This window comes from Miniopterus schreibersii, assembly GCF_964146895.1.
Source record: "Miniopterus schreibersii genome assembly, chromosome: 17".
Taxonomy (NCBI): Eukaryota; Metazoa; Chordata; class Mammalia; order Chiroptera; family Miniopteridae; genus Miniopterus; species Miniopterus schreibersii.
This window is the reverse complement of record NC_138117.1, coordinates 236,917-253,126: the sequence shown is the minus strand read 5'-3', so window position 1 is coordinate 253,126 and position 16,210 is coordinate 236,917.

Here is a 16,210-nt window from a genome sequence, read left to right as displayed (position 1 = left end):
TAGTTTTATTTGTTTACTTATATTATTGTTTATTCTTCACCTGAGGATATGCTTTTTTTCAATTGATTCTAGAGAGAGAGGAAAGGAGAGGGAGAGAGAGAAACATCGATGGGAGAGAGAAGCGTTGATTGGTTGCCTCCCGTATGGGCTCTGACTGGAGCTCAAACCCACAGCCTGGGTATGTGCCCTGACCGGGAATCGAACCCACCACACTTTGGTGCACAGGATGATCTTCTAACCACTGAGCCACACCAGCCAGGGCTATAAAGTGCTTTTAAAGGCCCAGATAACAGGGACTATATTCAGGAACTAAATTTGGCTAGTAACTGGCAGGAAATTTATCACATCTTGATTTTAATTGGAATTAATACCTGACTAGACGAAAGCCATTATATGTTAATATCTTTGAATTTCTAATTGTACTTTTCTCTCCCAATAGACTTTTGTAACATTTAAAAGTACGCAAGGTAGAGATTTCTCATCGATACATGCAGCGAATTACAAAATTAACATTTAAAAAATGTAATGGGAAATTGAAAATGGATAGCTAGTCAACCAATGAAATGAAATGAGTACGTTCAGTTCGAAGATCAAGCCACAAGTCCGGCATCTGACTTCTCCCTGAGCCCTCTCTGCAGGGCGCGTGGCCCTGCTGTGTCCTGTGCCCCTTCTTTCCAGGTGTTGGCACATCTGCTCTGTCTTCTGAAAGCTTCTCCACACCCTCTTAGCCGGGCCAACTCCTGACCATCGTGTGGGAATACAACGAAACATCACCTTTCAGGGAGCCGTCCCTGAATGGTCCCTGGCGCATTCCCGGGAGCACCCCGCCCAGCCCCCCGTGTTACCCGTCACTCTAACTGGTAACGTAGCCTCTCACCAGATTCTAAGTTCTATGAGCACAGGACAAAGTCTGTCTTTTCCTTCGTTGCTCCTTAAGTGCTGGGCACATAGTACATGATCAATAAAAATTTTTAAACAAGTTGTTACACACAATGGTGTATGGATTTTTAATTATGGGTCTGAACCTTTGGTGCATTGCATATTCTTATCCTACTTCCTGCTCCTGCTCAGCCCTGAAATGTTCTGCAGGGTTGTAGCTATTGGGTCGTCCCTGTTCCTGGTACATTCGTCCGTGGAGACAGAGATGACGCCTTCCTTATGGTTTGCTTCTCAGTGTCCAACACCGTGCCTGGGACACATACAGCGGAAGCTCTGTTACTCACTCGATGGAAACAGGTATCGCCGATTCGGAACCACAGGAGAGTGGGAACAGCACGGCTTTGCAGTGAGGAAGACCTGTTTAAAATCCTGATTTTGCTATTGGTTAATTTTGTGACTTTGGTCAAGAGTAGTTCTAAAATGTGTAAAACAGCAATGCCTGTCTCAGGGGATTGTAAAACCAAAAGGGACTCATAGAGAAAGTGCCTGGCGGGCAGCGAGCCAGGTCAGCTAGTTAGTGGTCAGTGCAGTTATAACAAGCGTCCCTTCAGGTTAGCACATGTGAGTGATCAGTTGGACCCAAGATCTGTATCCTAAGATGCATCTGATCCTGGTCTGTTATCAGTGACTCAGGAACTGTCCCCACGCCCTTGGTGACGGCAAATTCCAAGTTCCATGCATCTATTGGTGCGCGATGATTGCTGTTCATTTCCACTCATGGCTGTGATTTGTTGCTGGAAGTGCTGGCTGAGGGCCTGGACTCCTGGGTTCCGGCAACGCCTGCGTGAACCCAGTTGAGGGGGGCTCTGTGGGCGATGATGGGGCGAATGCTCCTCTGAGGTCCTTGCTGGTTATTCAAGCTGAGCACAGCCTCAGCGACTCGGGATGCCCCTTCCAGTCAGCCAGACACAAGACCGTGAAATCTCCCAGGAAAAATGCTTTCGTGGGAGATGAAAAAGGGAGTATTTTAAGGCCCCCATGAAAATGAGGGCAGGAGAAGATGCTCAGTAACAAAACCAAGCAAACCGAGAGAGTCCGTCACGAGAGGAGCCAGATTCCAGCCCCTCGGTGGGCGCGTCTTCTGGAGACGGCTCTTTCAGAATGTCTTTCAGCATCTGGGGAATGGAAAGTTGGATTCCTTTGTTTCTTGGCATAATAGAGCTTTGGGGTAGTCAAGGCTAAATCAGACTGAGAGATTTAATGTCAGACACTCAATTTCATCTAGGAAGAAGCTATTTTGAATTGTTTTTCCCCCTAAAACATCATGTGTGTGCCTGGGGACAACAGCGGGGAGCGGAAAACAAACACGACGCGGCACAGATGGAACACAGAGGCCGCGCCGAGCTCGGTGCTGGTGCCATGGAAATGCAGACGAGCAACAGCGTCAGCTACCGAGGACCTGACGACGGCGCCGTCCAGAGGTTAAGTGGACTGAGACGTGTCCGTAAGCACTCTCAGATCCGTTTTTCACTTTATAAAATATATTTGTGCCAGTGAAGTTGCATTTAAAGCTGTTTTCCCGTAAAGCAAATCCTGTTTCCAACCTATGCCACTCACCCAGGACAAGGGTGGGGGTCAGGATGCCCACTAGCCTCTGCTGGCAGGGGTGGGGCATAGTCTGTGACGTTGGTTGGGGGGGTGGCTGTTGTCTAAAAGGTCACTGTTTTGCTGAGCAGCTGCTTGCGCTGACCCCCGACGGGGAGAGCTTGGCTTTTCTCGGGACTTTTTTCTGCTCCCGTCCATGTTTCAAGGTCTTGGCTTCTTGGGCACTGAACATGTCCTACACCACCCGCCTGGCGTCCTGCTTTTTATTAAAAAGCTACCTTCGAAGACAGGTGGATAGGAAATTTGATCTCAAAAACTGAGAGAGAGACTGAAAGTCAAAACCAACCAGAAATGAAGCCTTGGCGGGTGGGTGCTCTGTACCCGGGCCGTGGAGGTGAATGACATGAATGGAAGTTCTGCCCGGATGTCCTGCGAGCAGCCACCTCAGACAGCGCCCCCCAGAGGACGGTGGCCCCGAGGCCCCACAGCTGAGCCCCAGTCCCCATGAGAACAGCAGGGATGGGGGACACTCGCAGGCACAGACCATGTGTCCAGGCAGCTCCAGGGGCCCCGGGGACTGGGCGTGTCCTCGGACGTTTGTACTGCGTTCAGCATCCAGAGACCTCCGTGGCCAGTTATAAATAAAAATACTTCTAATATTTAGCCCCGATATAATTTTTGTACAAACTGAATAATCCTCACGGGGAAAGAAAGCATTGGCCTTTATGTGAAATAAGTGTGGTTGGTAATTTAAAGCGAAAGTGTTTGAGTTGTTTGAGAACATTTGGATTCCAACAAATGGAACATAAATTTTTGCTTACGTGGATTTCATGGGATCCCATTACATACCTGTCGGTATCCAAGAGGCCGTAATTATCGCTTGAGAAAACACTAATTTCAGTAGCCTGTTGGAGCTCAGGAACAAGTCATAGCAGCCCTGAAATGAACACTGGATTCTAATTGTATAATTTGAAGTGCGTTTATTATAGAGATAAGTCAGTTGCATGTGATTTGAAAGCAAATACGTGGTATGACCGGCAAATAAGTGTTATGATGGAAAAAACAGTAACCAGAGTACACGGCCCGAGAAGGTTACCTGGTTCATCCCTTAACCCCTATGAACCTGGAGCAGGTCTGTGCTGCCCGGGGGTGGTAAGGAAGCTAGTTAGCATAATTGGAATTTGCTAGTGCAAACCTGTTACTCAAAGACATTTCCTTACCCGGCATCATCTCCACATATTTCCAGCCGGGCACTTGGGGGGATTCATTTCCCAAGTGTCATTTTCATTAACATGAGTGGGTGGAAGTGTAAATAGTGAAGGAGAAATTATTTCCCTTTGCAGTTATCAAAAATTGCAAACTGCGAGACAGAGCAAAACAAGGGGGAATGTTTCTCTCCTTATTTGCGGAGCCCTATCCCTGGAGGCCTTTTTCTTTGTTTGCTAATAGTTAGGAGACTGGATTTTTTAACATCCCTTTATATTCAAACTGTGAGCCTTATGTAATTATTAGCAATGTGTTATACAGGCAGAGATTAAGTGATCCGAAGTCATAGGCTGGTTGGGAATTTTGGTTAATAAAAGTGTCCCGATCCTGTAAATTGTGGGATTCGGTGGAGGATTGACCTGTGATGATTTAGTTTTGCTATAAAATAAACAAAACTTTTTTTCTATATATTTTCCCATGCCCATTGCTGTGGATTTTTCTTTAAAAGCCGCTGTGTCTCCTTGCCTATAAATTGAAGAGGTGAGAATGGCCCATCCTTTAATGTGTTGGTGTAAATCTAAAATTTGTAGGGACTGAGGTCCTTCAACCACAAGTGAGCCCTCCCAGGAGGTAGAAACTCCATTCTGTAGTGAAAGCATCTCTGTTCCATCTTATTCCGGCACTTTAAAATGAAATTTTCCTCATAAGTAGGACTTAAATCTTCCCCCTCATGTTCTTGTTCTGCCGGAGAAAAGAACACACACAGGCTTTAAAGTCAGAGAGTCTCGCCCCACAGCTTAGAAAAGATTAAACAACGATTCGACGTGTCCCTAATCCTGGTGCTGAGTCACTGTCCTGGCCCAGGACGAGCAGGGCTGTTTATGTGAGTAACTCAGAGCAAGCAGCTGCCGAGAGACTCTCTATTTAGTGGGACAGTGTCTTCAACCGTGTTTGTTTATATATCTTCTGATCTACAAAGGTGGTCCCTATCATCATTAGTGCCAGTTAAACGTGAATTTCTGCAGCCTGTGATTTCCAGTTAATGGGGAAACGCTGAGGCCCCACTGCTTGCTGGGAAATGGGAGCCACTGGGAACCCAAGGGCGCAGGATGCAGCCCTGGCCCGGGAGCGCTGAGTGGTGGAGATGTTCCCCCAGCGGGTGCTCGGCCTCCTTGCTCCCAGGGTGCTAACTGGGCCCCAAGACACACCAGCAGGTTCCAGAGCCACTGTTCATCCGGAGACGACCAGGTAGGTCAGACAGTCATTTACCACCCTCCTCCTGTCCTACCAAGTTATGGGGTTTCATTTTCTTAAGAAAAGCTCTTGAGAGGGATTTTATTTAGGGTGCTCCTAGTTCCCCCAGTGTCTAGCCGACTCCTTAGCAACACTAGAGCTGCTGAGGAAACCGAGCCTGAGACACGGGGCAAAGCGATTCCCAGGCTGCTCTGAGCTGAGCGAACTGCCTGATGCTTTAGCTAGGAAGCCTCTTTCTCTGAATATCTTGTTTTTGTTGTCGTCACTATGGAGAACTCACCAGTGAAGTGCATGGGGGTGGGTGGGGGTCGGTCAGTGTTTCCAGACCTTAGGCTCTAGTCTGAGCTCTGTGACTTGTTACCCGAGACGCGCTGGGCCCTTACACCCGCTTGTACTAGTTTCTGAAACAAAGTGGTTCCCATTAACATTCACGTAGATCTGGAAACGACATAAACTGGCAAAAATGTCTGCACTGCGCTGACTGGTTTGAGCCCAGTGAAGGCCGAGTGGGGAAGAGGGACCATCCCTGGTTTGGGGTCAGAAACTTGTGTTTAAAACTTGCATCCAACCTTTTTCATCTTTGTGACTTGGGGAAGATGACGGCCCTTCTCTTACGCCTGTTTCCTCATTTGTAACACGGGGATCAGACGACTTACCCGAGCTAGTGGTTCATGAAGGGGCTGTGTTTGTCTTGGGCCCTGGCGTCCCCGTGCCACAGGCGAGGAGCCTCACGTTTATTGAGAGCTTGCCCCCCGCAGCACCTCTCAGTAATCCAGCCGAACGGCGTCATCCCAGGACAATCAGACGCGGCCACCAAGGCCGGAGAAATGTGTGGGAATTTACCAAGAACCCTATTGCTATGGTTTTTAAAATCAAATAGTGGTTTAGCTGATATTTTTTTCCATCAAATTGGCTGCCTTTTCCACTATTTAATCAAAATGATAGATTGGGTACAAAATGGTTATTGGGCACAATGAGAGGTGTTGGGAATATTGTTTATGAAAATGAAACTGTAACTCTGGGCCCAGCTACAAATTAGTTTGCTAAATAGAGAGACATCATGAACCAGGAGTTTGTTTACGGAACTAACTTGTTTCTCAGGCAAAATGACTCCAGAGTCTCCTATCACCCGGACAAAGGTATTCTGCTCAGTGTTTCTGCTCCTGGAGACCCGTTACAAATACGCTGTTTTAAATAGACAGCTCCTTACATTTCTCACACAAACTCCTTTCTTAGCCTACCGAGGTGAAAGCTGAGGTTGAGTTAAGTGATAACTACGTAACTTTGCACTTTCACAGGCTGTACAGCTTATTCAGGCCGCAGACAGTGCTGTTTCCAGGGTTAAACACGTTTGCAGCATTGAAACCTCTTACACTGCTGGGCATAAACCTTTCTTTAAAGGGCCACTTGATTGGCTGGTTGACTTGATCTCGTGGACTTGCTTTGTATACAGGCTGACACTGTGTTAGACGGGGTCCTGTGTGCGTGGAAAGTGTGTGTGTCTTTTTGTGGAGGCAGTAAAATCTTACTATAAATGAAAATACTACAGCATTTTCATGTTAGTTTGTCTGAGCAGACACACAAAGAAAACATTCATGTGGCATAAACATACACTCTCCATGAAAGCTAATGAGTGTCTTTGAAAGACTGAGCTGAACAGTTAGTGTGTGTGTATCACACACTACTCCTCAGCTCTCCACGCTGAGTTATCTGACCCGAGGTGTTTACATGTTAAACAGCGGCTGAGTTTGATGACCTCACAGATAGTTCCTTATGACTTGATAATTTATTTGCTAGTTCAGCTATTTGGAGAATTTCGGGCCAAATTCTTGCTCACAGATTCCTCATGAGATGAAAGTCTGATATTCTCTATGTGTGTGTCTGGATTGGTGAAAACTACTGGGTGGGACTTGTAATGAAAACTCTGCAAGCTGTTTTTGACTTTATGTGATAAAAAAATATTATTGGTTTTCATGGGGGAAGAATAATATTTTGATTGTACTCTACCCATTTGTGCAAGATGAGCTGGTTGGACTAGTCTTCAGAACTCAGATTAAAGGAAAGTGAACCTAGATTAGTAAATTACATAATGAATAATATTCCCATTTCTCTCAGGCCAAATTTGATACACAGCCCAATAAACAGCTGGGTTTCATGGCATACCCTACAATCATAATTTCTTTAAGAAAATGGATTCTCTATTTATGCCTAAATGGGCAGTAATGGTCCCATTTGAGGAGTGCTATCACTGAGGTAGTTCTGTCACACAGAACAGTGGTCACTGACTTCATTGGGAACGAGGGTGGTGACTCCGACCACAGCAGCGGCATGAAGGGAGGGATTCCTCAGATTTTGTCCATGAGTTACCAGATTGTAGTGTAGTCTTCATTCTTCTTCAATCACCTGTTGTCCAACAACAATGTCCAGCAGCCATCGAACACCAAACTGGTGCCCCTTTCCTCTGACTGGAAGTCTTAACCTTCATGACAAGACTTCACTTCTGTTTCTTACACGATCGAGTCCCAGGTGAAGAGCTTCAGATAACTCGCTGCCTGTGACAGCACCCTCACACTTGTTGCTTTGGGCAGGTTGGCCTTCTCCGTTTGATTTTTCTCAGAGATAAATTTAGGTGATAATGAATTCATGAGAGACATGCTTACTACAGAAGGGAGCTGATAAGGGAAACCATAAATTATTTCTTTAAAGTGTCCCGTACTATAAAGAAGAGACAAAATCAAACCACATCTGGGTTTGTGAGATATCAAAAAAAATAACATGAAACCAACTCTTCAAAGCCTCGAATTTTGTGATAATTAGTGCAGCAAAGAAACGCTTGACACATCTGCAAAGCAAAATTTAAATAGGGCAAATATGGGGGATCAAACAGAATTAAAAAGGCTGAAGAGCAAATGTGGAGTCTGGATTTTACCAAGAATCCCAATTGTATTGCTGTGTGAACAAAGGAGAGATGGGTGATACAATCCTGCTACAATGTATCAAGAACCTGCTACAATGTGTCGAGAAGCAGCAACATGTTGCTCACTGCTGTTGTGGGCTCCCTCTCCCCCTGTCAGCGTGTTGCTCAGGGTGTGAGCAGTCCAGTGGCTGTAGGCTTATCCCCCCCGCCAGTCACGGCTCCAGGGAGACAGTGGCATTCTCGATTCCTGCCGGTGAACTCTGGAGACAACCAAGAGAGCTCTCAGAGGACTCGAGTCATCACACAACCGACGCACATACCCAGCACCAGCCCTTCACCCCCATGGAGCTGGAGCTTGTGCTGAGGCCAGGAGGGTGCACCTGCCCCCTCTGGGATCCTGCACACCCCCCTCCGAGTGCTGCGTCAGCGCGACGGAGATCCTATAACTGCATGAGGGGCCCCGCAGGACCTGCGCCATCCACGCTGGGTAATTTCGGTGGTGCCCTCTTGGAGGCTGAGTGTCAGGCGACAGTGGAATTAAGTCCCTCAGGCAGTGTGTGTGTGTCCGCTGTGGAGTGGAGACCAGGGGCAAGGTGCACAGCCTAGTGGTTAGACAATCATATACTTTACAAAGTTCTCCCCCAGTATTTCCAGTGCCCACCTGGCACCGTACATAGTTATTACACTCTCGGTCGCACAGGCCCATTACAGTCCTGGATGCCGTCACTGAGAACGCCAGTCATGTCTGAGTGATTGTGGCTTGTAGTGATCTTTTGTCTTCTCCAAAATGACGGGCTCTACCAATTATTTTGCAATTAAAGATCTGTCATTATTTTTAAATTGTGAAGTGACATTTCATTGTGCTCAGTGCTCATCGGGGGACGCTCTGTTTTCAGGTTGAAATGACCTGCCATTTCAGGAAAACGATTGAATAAGTTTTCCACGATTTTATTGTAGAACCTAAGAGCTTGCTTTCTGGGGCCTGGTGTAAAACAAATCCCATGTGGTCAAGGACAGCCCACCCGCTTTGGAAGCTGCAGTTTGATATCCCCACGGTCCTCGTGAGTAACCAACATGAAAAGTGTGACGGAGGATAAGGTTCTTGATTTCGGTGACTTCGGGTTCCTCAGTCTGCAGGATGGCAGAGGGGCGATTTGTTTAAAGGGCTTCGTGGAGGCTTTCTGTGCACTGGGAGATGCAAAACGTCTAAAACTACAATTTGCAGCTTTCATGTGTTGGGTGCTGACGTCCCATCTCAGGGAGGACAGAGGCGTTAAATGACTCCCCTGTGGTTTGTGCCCCGGATCCTAAACTGCCCCCGTCTGGCTCTGAGGTGAGACTTTAACTCCTGGACTATTCACTCCCAGTAGCTCGTGGCCTAGCTCGTGGGCCTCTGTCTCACAGTGTCAACGTGGTATTTTTAAGTGTTTGGGCTCAAGAAGTAACAGGATTCTGAACTTGGTTTAAATGTTCCCCCTCCTCCCAGGTAGCGCCTGCTGCCGAGGGGGAGTGTTTGGCTTGAGAAGGTCACTCAGTCAGGAACTTTACATCGTAAACAAGCTCATGAGACACATCCTTCTGTCGTTACTCAATCCACGTTTTCGAACCAGAAAGAACCCACCGTCCCGCCCCGTCCTCGCTGACCCTGACCCTCTGAACCGAGGTCTGGACACCCCCATCTCTGCCCCGTTCCCTGCCCCCAAACTTACCCTTCTTCATCTAACCCGTATCTTCACCGTAATTCAGTGTAGGAAACCCGTTTGTGCGGCAGTGTGATGCCTCCCAGGTAACACTCACATCTGCACCCAGAGCGCGGAGCCAGGTGGGGATTACCGGAGGCTCCATGCGTCAGACCACGGTCCGCGGCGCCTCCGCTCTGCCAGAGGCTGGCTCCGCCGACCCCCACGCGGGGCTGCGTGAAAGGGCCCCGCTCCTCTGTCACCCAGCGGTGCCGCCCAGGAGGGACGGTGGTGACATTTGTTGAAAGGATCCCCATGCGCCTGCTGATCTTACAGTTCCTTTTGCTTGGAGCTGAGAGAGGAAACGTGGCCGGTCGGTTGAGTCCTTAATCTGTGGGAGGGAATGGAAACCTGCCCCTTGCCTGGCGGTGAGAGGGAGAGAGACAGTGAGCACTTGGCACCTTAGACGAGAAAGGGGGAGAGGCCAGGAGTCGGCGGCCCTGGGGGGGCCTCCGTGACCGTGGAGTCAGAGGCGCCGCTTTAACTTTGAAACAGCTTATGGTTCATAATAATCGGCGATAAAGGTCTCACTTAAATTGGTTCTGTTGACGTAAACAAAGGAAATCAAAGCACAGAGGTGGCTGTGACCATTTCAGTCCGTATTTTGACGAAATCGCAGGCTTTGGACATAAGTGTAATTGCTTTGTAAGCACATGGATTGCATTTGTTTCTTCCTGTGTAGAAGCGGGATCACTGGGAAATTAAATTTCACAGCGACTCTAATGCTGTTTAAGAAAGTCAACACGTGTGCACACCGGAATTTCAGGAAGGCGAAGCGTTGAAAGTTATGGAGAGAGTTCGGTTGCATTCAAATTCTCTCTACTGAATGACAGACAACTATTTTTGGGAGGTTGTCAGTGTTACTTCAGACATAAAATGGAAGGAAAATTAATATTTATCAAATGCTTAGAGAGAGACACACTTTCCAATTTCTGTCTTCTTTCATTTTGTTTTTTCCCACGATGAGCCTTCCCCTCCAGTCTTCTTGGTTGAATCCTAGTGGATCAGGTTAATCTCTTTCATAATTAATTTCTGTTGTTCCAACACTTGATATTACAGTCTAAACGCCAGCTATTGTCTGCAGCAAGAAAAAGAAAGTCAGGTACAACGTGCACCAGTTCCTGTCGTGGAACAAACTCGTTCAGGATGTTAATGTTTTATTTGGAAACAAATCTGGATCGTTGATATAAAATTCAGAAATATGGATTTCAAACATACGCATGAAATGAAAAATCAGATAGTTTAATCTATTGAGCTCACGTAGCAGTCATTTGAAAAGAACCCAAAAAATACAAATTAAACTATGATTTTTTAATTTTTATTTTCAAGAAAAGAGAAAAAGTAGGAAGAACAGGAACAAAGTAAATCTCAGTGGCAGGTTGACGGTGCCCTGAGCTCTGAAGGAGGCGGCGGGATCTCAGGAAGCCTCTAAATCTCAGACTCGGGTGAACGAGGGGCTCTTGAGGGGTCACTTAATCCAGCTCCTGCCTCAGAGAAACAGGCTCCCCCAGCCTCTCAGTCCCGGCGCTGGCTCCCCCAGAGCCTCCGAAATGCATTACCCCGTGTTTCAGGTCAACAACCACTTACTGGGTTCCTGCCACGTGGTAAAGACCAAGACATAAGCCAGGTCAAAAAGGTTAATTTGCCCCGACCCTCACCTGGGAGTTCTAATCAATCGAGCGAGACAGACCCCGAGACGGGCGGCCACAGCCCACGGCAGCGGGCCCTGGGGTTAAACACGTCGTTTCTTTCAGCGTCATTTAAGCTGTGACTTCTTTCCTGGGCTCTACGTAAGAAGTGGGAAGTCCCCTCAGTGGAGAAGGGAGCTGTGCCCCGTGCACCCCTGAACTGTCCCTCTGGGTATTGAAAAGATTTCCAAGGAGAAAGATGGTCCCGACGGGGCAGGAAGACAGGAAACAAAGGTGTGGTGACAGAGAGCAGCTGGCTAGAAAAGACGGAAGCCCCTCTAATATTTTCTGTTTCTGTTTCTGTTTCTTTTAAAAAATGTTTCTTTATTAAAACGTCACATAAGCCTGGGCAGGTGGCTCAGTGGTTGGTGTCGTCCTGCACACGGAAAGGCTGAGGGTTTGGGCCGGGCCAAGGCAGGTGCCCAGGTGGCAGGTTCAGGCCCTGCTCGGGGCAGCGTGGGCGGCACCGGATCGGCGTTTCTCTCTCCCCGCCCCTGCCTCTCTCTAAAAAATTAATAAAAACATATCCTTGGGTGAGAATTAAAAAGAAAAACAAAAACAAAAAACCCCCCATCACATAAGCAGAGCAAAATGCCCAAATCAGATCTACGAATGTTCACCAAGCAAACCCAGCCTTGCAACCCCACCTGGCATGAGAAAGGACGCCCCAGCAGCCCGGGGGCGTCCTCCCTCCTCCCAGGGGCCACCCAGCCTCTGACGCCCCGTCTCTGAGGGAACCGGCCTGATTTTAACTTGGTGTAAATAGAGGGACTCCTGTGTTCTTCTGTCTGGCCTCTCATGTCACGGCACGTCCGTGTGTGTGTGTGTGTGTGTGTGTGTGTGTGTGGCCCAGTGACAGCCCCTGTGAGCCCGCCTCCCGTTCAGGACCACCCAGCATCACCCAGGATCACCCAGCATCACCCAGGACCACCCAGGACCACCCAGCATCACCCAGCATCACCTAGGACCACCCAGCATCACCCAGGACCACCCAGGACCACCCAGCATCACCCAGGACCACCCAGGACCACCCAGCATCACCCAGGATCACCCAGCATCACCCAGGACCACCCAGCGGCTGGTGACGGCCGTGCCCATGGCTAAGTGGCTGCTGTTCTGGCCGCACTCAGGCTCTGATCACACAGCTCGAGCCCTGAACCCAAATCCCGGAGCCACAGAGCCCCTGACCCCCATGTCTCCACCTAGGCCGCTCTGCTGACACACTGCGGCGTCGGGTGATCTCTGTCACCGGGCGGACTCCTGGGCACAGACTGCATCTGTTCTATCCCCGGCACCTGGCCTAGTGCACGGCCCCCTACTTCTCAGTTCCTATCTGTGGATCTGGGGCAGATTGTCCCGCCTGGTGTTTGGGTAGTTTGGGGGGACAGTCCCTGTATTCAGAAAAGAACACAGGGCTGGCCGTCCCCGTGAGGGCCGGTGATATCCTTCACTTAGACGTGGGAACCTTCCTCCTTGCTCAGGGGGTGTGAAGACGTCCCAGTTGAACTCTGGGGGTGATAATGGCAGGTCACAGCCCTGGCCAAGCGCGGGTGAGGGGAACGAGCCTGTAATTGAGAATCTGATGAGAGTCATTGAAAACCAAAGTCGGGTGTCAGAGGCTGAGCTGGTTAATTACCCCTCTTTGCGTGAAAATCAAGCGCAGAGAAGGCTGACAGGGACTCCCCCTCCCCCCTCCCCGGTGTCTTTGTCCCAGGGGCTCAGGTGTGTTTACTGGAAGGTGTCTGGGCCCATCGCAGACCACCAGTTACCTTAATCCACGTGGACGCCCCGTCATTCGAGATAAAGAGAACACGGCATTTAGGCAGCAATTACCGTCTACGCAGCCTAATGACCACCTTACCTTTGCCCTGGAATAAGTTGGCGCCCAGCCCAAGCCCCTCGGGGCAGGTCCGTGTCCCTTGAGTGGGGGAGTTTGACGTAATTGTCTTGAGGTTAGGGGGTGAGCCTCGGGGACTGTGAGGTGTGACAATTAGGAGCATCAGATGTGGAACCAGACTGGCCTGGGTGGAAGGTCCGGCTTGTGCTTCCCGGCCTCAGGCTGGTTCCCAGCCCGTCCAACCTGCAGTCTCTGTAGAGCTGTGGTGACGGTAAAGTAATTTGTGTGGAGAGCCTATCGCCGGCCGGCTCCGTGCTCCATAATTGGTGGTGGCCGCAGTCTCACCACAGGTCCGAGTGACGTGGGGATGGTGGTGGGTCCGTCGTCAGTGGGGGGACATTATGTCAGCCAGGGAGGAGGCAAGGAAACCAGACTTCAGGAGCCGGGGTGTTGGCAGGAAAAGTAACTCCTGCCTCTCGGGGTCGGGACTCAGAGGTGTCTGGACAAGCTTCCAGGGGGGCAGGAATGCTCTCTAAAGATAACACGAAGATTATCAACTTACAGTCATTTCCCCTCGGTCCCTCCAGTCGTTTTCACTGTAGCTTAATTTTCCACCTCATCTTGGATTTGCCCTGGGTCATGAAGAAAACTGGGGTTTTGCAGATTTATCGGGGTTCTATGCCGGTTAAACCTTCTCACCCCCAATAGGTCATCAGCATTAAGTCCCTCCCTCCCCCTCGCTCTCTCAGCCCCTCCACCCCGTGGTGATGGAAGGAGACTTGACGGGGCGGTGAACACACGCAATGTACAGAGGTGTTGTAGAACCGTACGCCTGAAACCCATGTGATTTTATTAACCAGTGTCACCCCAATAAATTAAAAAAAGAGGAAAGTATTATAGGAGATGTCAAGACAGATGGGAAACTAGCTCCTGCCAGGCCGGCTCTGGCTTCCGCTTCCTCGGGCCCTGGGCCTTGTCTAAGAGGAGCCCCTGGGGCTGAGGCCTGCAGCCCCTCCCACGGCCCGGTCGCCCCGGGCCTCAGCCCCCTCCCTCATCCTGATCCTGATCCCGATCCCGATCCCGATCCCGATCCCGATCCCGATCCCGATCCCGATCCTGATCCTGATCCCGATCCCGATCCTGCTGCAATAGTAATCAAGAGGCCGGCCACTTTCTCTTTAAGGGAAGTTGTCTTGAACCAAAATGAAAGTTCGATATCTTTGGGGGTATTCTTGGAAATCGCTTGTAAGCAAATTGTTAGAACTATAAAAACAGCCCATCTTGTAGGCTTTCCAGTCCTATCTTTTATGCTACTTTTTCTTTAGGGAGAGATTATAAGATTCTACTTAAATAATAATTTTCAAAAAGATTCTGGCAAGAAAAATGTGAGAATATCTATTTCACCAGCATCTATTTAAAGACAGGGCTGAAAATAGAGACAAATTAAAAACTAATCACAAGGTATCTCATTAAATCCTTTTAAAAATCTAAGAGCAAAATAATTTCCTTTTTCCAAAAGTGAAACATAAGCTACTTTGATTATAATTATGCTGCTACTGATTAGTAAAAGGGTGTCACTAGTCCCCAAATTAAACTTTCTGGGAAGTTTCTCTTCCTGTTTCAAAGTAAGAAGCTTGAACACACTCTCTGCTCCCTTTCACGAGGTTTTCCTGCTGGAACCCTCCGGGCACAGACTGTGTGCCCCACTTTGGACAGGAGGGCGACCATCTAGATTTTGTGGGTGCGTCAGCTGCTCGTGGTCTCTCCTGGGAACCACACGCCGCGTGACTTTTCCATTTCATCTCATTTCCGTTTTCTCGCTTACAGGCAGATGCGTAATGTCCAGCTCTGAACATTTAGCTTTTTCTCCTTTAGAAACCCTTTCTTCCATTTCCTCATGTAATCCCTGGTTGAAACGTGATAAACGGGTGATTCGGCACCTGCACGCGGAGAGCGCAGCTTCCTTGCTAAGCCGACTCCCTCGGACCAGCCTTTCCTGCCCGTCTCGGTTCCGGGCCTCAGCCCCTTCGCAGTCACACCCCAGCGCCAACAGCACCCACCCCCCAAGCCCGTCTCAGGCAGCCAGGCCTCGCCTTCCTCTGCCTCCCTCACCCTGTTGATTCTAAGCTGCCATTTCCCCGACTTCACCAAGACGTGTCTCACCGTCAAGGTCACCGGTGACCTACACCCGGCCAGTGCCAACGGTCACCCCTCTGCCTGCGTCCTGGTCCCAGCTCCCTGGGACACAGATGTGCTTGAGCCCTCAGGTCACCTCCCCAGATCCAGCCATGGTGCCCGCAGCTGTGGTCAACGAGAGGCGCGCTGATTCTACGATCCTGGTGTGATAGTCCACACGACAAAAGGCAAGCAGCGGCCTCCTTCACAAAGAGCCCTGAGCGGAGAGCCGGGGGCCTGAGTCCCGCATCCACACACCTGCCCACGTCTGGGCTTCACACGGGCTCACTGTCACCCCCGCCCCGGGGGCTGATCGCTGGACAACCGTTTCTCCCAGATACCAGGTCAAGCAGTGTGAGAGTCAAGTTAGTTTCTAGAGGAAAGTGTGTGTGTGTGTGCGTGTGCATGCGTGGGGGGCATGTGGGTGCGTGTGCATGCGTGTGTGCCTCTCACACCACACATGTTCTCCCCTTTCAGGAGGGCTAGCCTTGCACTGTAATAGCTCCCGTGCCTCCCTCTGGGCTGCGGGGAGCACTCGACTCCCACGCTGGGGCTCGGCTGGGCCCGGCCTGCGCGAGCACCTGAGCAAGGGGCTTTCACAGACGCTGAGAACGGACACGTTAACTGTTCTGCGCGCTCTTGCCACCGCTGCCTTAGAACGGGGGGGACGCTCACGTCCCGGGAGCTCTGTGAATGTTTCTCACCAGAACTGGCACCGCTTCCAAAGAGACGGCCACCAGCCTTAAAACTCACCTGTGAAACGGGACACTGTGCTGTGACTCGCGCTCTGTGACTCTCAAAACAACTTCATTTTCTGAAAAAATTGAACACCCGGCCCTGGGGCTTCCACGTGCATTTTTCAGGGCACAGCGTGTTAATGGAAGCCAATTTTTATGGATTTGTACAGACT